This window comes from Coregonus clupeaformis, unplaced genomic scaffold (assembly GCF_020615455.1).
Source record: "Coregonus clupeaformis isolate EN_2021a unplaced genomic scaffold, ASM2061545v1 scaf0041, whole genome shotgun sequence".
NCBI classification, from domain to species: Eukaryota; Metazoa; Chordata; class Actinopteri; order Salmoniformes; family Salmonidae; genus Coregonus; species Coregonus clupeaformis.
Window position 1 is genome coordinate 140,681 of NW_025533496.1, and position 5,868 is coordinate 146,548.

Genomic DNA, 5,868 nt, shown 5'->3' on the forward strand with positions numbered 1-5,868 from the left:
GGAACGATGAGCGGATAAGAGGCAAACGGTAATTTAGATTAAGACATGAGTGAGATGAGACGGACGTAGCCTATATGACTCTGTTCTGCACTTTTGAAATGGTCAGCGACAGAATTCAGAACATGGGCTGTTCTTACAGTATTCTCCCTGTACACCAAGTCAGAACAGTAGGCTAATTAGCGGGGGCACAGAAGTAGACAATGAAAGCTTTTCCAATATTCAATGATGACATTGCTCTAAAACAGGCTATAGGCTACATGCGCACCACCAAGTAAATCTCTGAATTTCTACATCTGAATCTCTGAAGTCAGAATGGTAGGCTAAGTTCTGAGGGCGAGAGGGACCAAATTCTTAGGGTGAGACACATAGGCTACTAACAGCTTACTATACAACAGATACAGTATCTCCCTGGCATATTACATCACTTTTGCAGCAACATACAAAACATATTTTTGGACTTACCGTTGTTGTGCTGTTCTCACTTGAACATGAAGCCTACGCTCTGTGCTTTCACTGGCTGCTCCCCCACCACAGAAATGGCTGCATTCTGGAGCTGCCTTACTCAAAGAAATTGACCATGTTTGTATGCTGCTTTATTAACTCAAGGATATATATATTTTTTACATTGTTTTCTAAACTGACATGTGACACGAATTAATGGCAGAATTACATGCATAACAGACAATTATTTTATTTTTTTAAACAGGTGGGGCTTTGGCCTGAATGAAGGGTCGCCACTGTTTGTCACTGGTTATTTGGATAAATCACGATTTCTCACGTTTGCCATGTTGCTCTTTCTAGCATTTCTTGATCTCTTAACATGTATGGACCCATAATTCTATCGAGCAGCTGACCAATTACGTGAGACTTTAGTTCTGGGTTAACCTAGATTATGCTAACCCTAACACACTGCATGGTATCCACATGACGGAACCCATCTTAGAGGTGACATTTTGTCAGCTTTATGGAGAGACTGCTGCCCTACTATCTGAGCTCAACACTTGCTTATATCACTCATTTTCAGTCTTGTCTTCCACCTGATACAGCAGATTTACAAGCTGGATCTACCTGCTAGCTGTCAGTAAATCAGAATAGGATCTGGACGTGAGGACAATGCAGGCATACCATCCTGAAGAGTATGCTGCTGCCTTCAGAACACCTCCTCTGAGACCAAGGGATTTATTAGAGGAAGGCTGTTAAGAGGAAGAAGCTAGCAGACAGCAGCTGAGTCCCTGGTGGATCTACAGTATAGCCAAATCTAAACAGACATGGTGAAAGGCCTTTTACCGGTCTGACGCTGTAGTCACTAGAGTATAGTGTTAGGTAACGCTGATATTGGCATACTTTAGGCTACATTTGTACCTTAGAAACCTTAGACACACATACCTTAGACATGTGCCTTACCTGCATTTGTCTGTGATGGTGAAAGGTTTGTGTAGAAATGTGTTTTTACGGTTAATCTGTAACTGTACTTTGCGTTTGAGCAAGGTTTCATTGATAGCCCTAACCCACATGACAAAATACTACAGTTTACTATAGAATACTGCAGTACTTACTATAGAATTCTACAGTAAACTATAGTATACTGTAGAATACTATACTACACACTGTAGTATCCCTCGATCATGTTTAGTACTTACTATAGAATGTTGTAGAATACTATAGTAAATACAGTATTATCTGCAAAAAAAACTGTAGTAAATACTACAGTAATGTCCGCAAAAACACTACAATCTGCAAAAACACTACACTTTTTAAACTATAGTAAAACCTACAGTATTTAATTTGTATATATCCTGCCCATTCCCATGTTGCAAATTGTGCCACCCATACGTGAGAAACCTACATGCCTAGTATAGACCATAGTGCCTTCAGAAAGTATTCATACCCCTTGATTTATTCCACATTTTGTTTTTACAGCCTGAATTTAAATGGAATACAAATATTTTTCTTCTCACCCATCTACACACAATACCCCATAATGACAAATTGAAAACGTGTTTAGACAATTTTGCAACTTAATCGAAAATGAAACAGAAATATCTCATTTATGTAAGTATTCACACCCCTGCATCAATACGTTAGAATCACCTTTGGCAGCAATTACAGCTGTGTCTTTCTGGGTTAGTCTCTAAGAGCTTTGCACACCTCGATTGTACAGTATTTGCACATTATTATTTTCAAAATTCTTCAAGCTCTGTCAAGTTGGTTGTTGATCATTCAATGTCGTCTAGGTAAGCAACTCCAGTGTATATTTGGCCTTGTGTTTTAGGTTATTGTCCTGCTGAAAGGTGAATTTGTCTCCCAGTGTCTGTCGGAAAGCAAACTGAACCAGGTTTCCTCTAGGATTTTGCCTGTGCTTAGCTCTATTCCGTTTCTTTTGATCCTAAAAAACTCCCTAGTCCTTGCCGATGACAAGCATACCCATAACATGATGCAGCCAACAACATGCTTGAAAATATGAAGAGTGGTACTCAATGATGTGTTGTGTTGGATTTGCCCCAAGCATAACGCCTTATATTCAGGACATGAAGTTCATTACTTTGCCATTATTTTTTGTTGCAATTTTACTTTAGTGCCTTACTACAAACAGGATGCATGTTTTAGAATATTTATTCTGTACTTTTCACTGTCATTTAGGTTAGTATTGTGGAGAACTACAATGTTGTTAATCCATCCTCAGTTTTCTCCTATCACAGCCATTAAACTAACTGTTCTAAACTCACCATTGGCCTGGTGAAATCCCTGAGCAGTTTCCTTCCTCTCCGGCAACTGAGTTAGGAAGTACGCCTGTATATTTGTAGTGACAGTGTATTGATACACCATCCAAAGTGTAATTAATAACTTCACTATACTCAAAGCGATATTCAATGTATGCATGCTTTTTTATTTTTTTTATCCACCAATAGGTGACCTTTGCGAGGCATTGGAAAACCTCCCTGGTCTTTGTGGTTGAATCTGTGTTTGAAGTTCGCTGCTCGACTGAGGGACCTTACAGATAATTGTATGTGTGGGGTACAGAGATGAGGTAGTCATTCAAAAATCATGTTAAACTCTATTGCACATAGTGAGTCCATGCATCTTATGTGACTTGTTAAGCACATTTTCACTCTTGAAGTTATTTAGGCTTGCCATAACAAAGGGGTTGAATACTTATTGACTCAAGATATTTTCAGCTTTTCATTTTTAATTAATTTGTAAAAAAATATTAAGAATATAATTCCACTTTGACATTATGGGGTATTGTGTGTAGGCCAGTGACACTAAATTCAGGCTGTAACACAACAAAATGTGGAAAAAGTCAAGGGGTGTGAATACTTTGATGACACTGTTCCCTACAGGTTATAGAAAAGAGCAGAAGCGCTGATCCAATCAGACCCCAGTCTTACCTACAGGTTATAGAAAATGTGCTCTTTAAGTATTTATCCAGTAGGTTCTCTCAATGAGAAAGCCTCCACTTCTATTTCAAAGATAATAAAACAAAAACGCTAAATACTACAGTAAAGCCAGCAAAAACACTACAGTGAATACTAATACTATACTACAGTGGGCTACTTAATGAAACAGTATCTAAGCACAGTTGTTAGCCCAGAGATGGAGAGCAGGCGACTTGAGGGTGGCTATCTAAAATAGCATTTACTGCAAGAACAGACTGTACAATCGGAGGGGACCATTGGTGGGAGGGTAGACTGGGAGGTAGTGCTACCTGCTGACATCATGGAAGGCTCAAAGGAAGTGTCTGTGGATGAGTCCCAAATGACACCCTATTCCCTAAACAGTGCACTACTTTTGACCAGGGCCCCTATGGACCCTGGTCAAAAGAAGTGCACTATATAGGAAATAGGGTGCCATTTTGGACTTACCTATGCATTTCTTAAATGGCTGCCCTGGGGCCCCCATACATTGACAGAGTGAAAAGACATGAGAGTGTTTTGTGCTGCCAGGGGCCGACGGAGGGGCCCCACCTCTCCTGCTGTGGCTGCTGTTCTTCTGTACTGGGCAAGGCTCACAAAATAAGACTGAACACTGGGGGGGGCGGGAATGTAGGCGCTGAGTGATGTCACCCTCCTCTGCGGTTTCCACAGCGTGTGAGAGAGAGGGAGGGAGATAAATGTGTGTGAGAGGCTAGGAGGGAGAGGAGGGAGGGAGGCATCTCGAGGGACGACCGAGTGATTGACTTTTCTGACCCCTTGTCTCAGCCACTTAGTCTTCCCCTCAGGGGGGTCAGTGGAACATGTAGGGCAACAACTATTTTTGAAGTAGTACTATCAAAGAAATGTACAGACTTCACTTCAGTTGCATCCCCATTCTCCACCCTTTTCCCAAAGTGTACACTTGCACACTTTCTCACATTGTTTTAACAATGGTGGAAACTCCTTCCAGCCAATGCTTACACCAATCCTATGCTTTTAAATCCATGACGGGAAGTGTGCAAGTGTACACTTCCGGAAAATGGTGGAGAATTGGGATCTATGATTTGTTTTTGGTCCCTCGCGCTCTCCCACAATCCCTGCTTCCTCTTAACCCCTCACAGAATCACTACTTTAGAAATGTCACACTTCTTTTGCTGACGTGACACTCTTTAGAATAGATTGGCGTAGCTGCGCCGTCAGACTGCAGTGCTTTTGCACATGGGCTATATAGATATACATTTCTTAATGCAACGCAGTCACTCAGCCAGGGAGTCGGTCTCACACTTGAGCCAGCTGTGTGGGTGGTCAGTCACAATAGCACTCCCTCTCTCACTGCTGCTGGTCTCCAAATGCAAACAGGTGTCAAAACACAGAAGGGGAATTGAAACCCCCATCTCAGAAACTCCAACTACTTTTACATGACAGAGGGTAGGCTACTATGGAGGCCATTCAGGCCAGGGCCAGCTATTGTTGCCATGTCAATGGCTCTCTATAAGCCCCTCTTATATGTTCAAAGTGGACCCTGTTTAGCATTCGTTATTGGCAATTCATTAGAATATAGCCTAGCTATGACCACTACAGATGTCGGATCTTAATTTGACCCCTTTCGTCGCAGGAGGAAAATAATCCTGCAGCAGGAGGATTTGAGAAAGGCAGCTAGAAGTGGTGTTTGTAAGCTATACAATAACTTAGACTGCAGGTCCCCTGGGTGTTAGTTCAAGTAGCCTGGTGAAGATATGATCAATACAAGTGGTTGTCACAGATTAAACACTATTGGTATTCACTCTAGTTGGTTGAGTGATAACCTGGGTCATGTTACAGGCATTAGTCACAGTTAGAAGCTTCCTCTTGAGAGGACAGATAGTTGCTAACCAGTCAATGTTCAGGTCACCAAGAAAATACATTTCTCTGTTAGCATCAGAGACCTTATCTATCACCACACACATATTATCCAGGTACTGACAGTTTGCATGTTTAATTCCATGCTGAAATGTGTCGGATTTGCATACTAGTAACATGATTGATAGTGAAATGTCGATATTGATTGTTTGAGGGTTGAAACACTTACCTGATCCTCCTTGATATTTAATTCTGAGTGGAAGATTAAACATCACACTTGGTGTAAATATTTTTAGTATGCATTCACCATCACTTGAAATTATATTGTGAAATTACTACTTACAGATTTTCAGTACTCTACCCACCTCTGCAAATTATACATAGCCAACTATAAAACTTTGTCGAGCATACACACTGGAGGGAAGTTTATCGCTCAACAGTAGGCCTACATCTGTCAATCAACTGATGGTCAAATCAGCTCATCAACTCAGCCAGGGAAACACAAACAGTAGCCTATTGGTTTTAACACCTTTCATTAGTAACAATGGATAGGCTAACGGGTAGCCTACAAAATGTAGCCTATTGGAATCAAATCAAATAACAAGGGGCCTATTGC

General features: G+C 41.1%; 1 non-coding gene across 1 annotated transcript; it reads left to right on the forward strand.

Annotated features, from left to right (window-relative positions):
- Nucleotides 1–3,399: 3,399 nt before the first annotated feature.
- Nucleotides 3,400–3,456, forward strand: LOC121553015. The gene has a single exon (XR_005997390.1). It is a non-coding gene; the product is annotated as a U7 small nuclear RNA (small nuclear RNA).
- The last annotated feature ends 2,412 nt before the right edge of the window (nucleotides 3,457–5,868 follow it).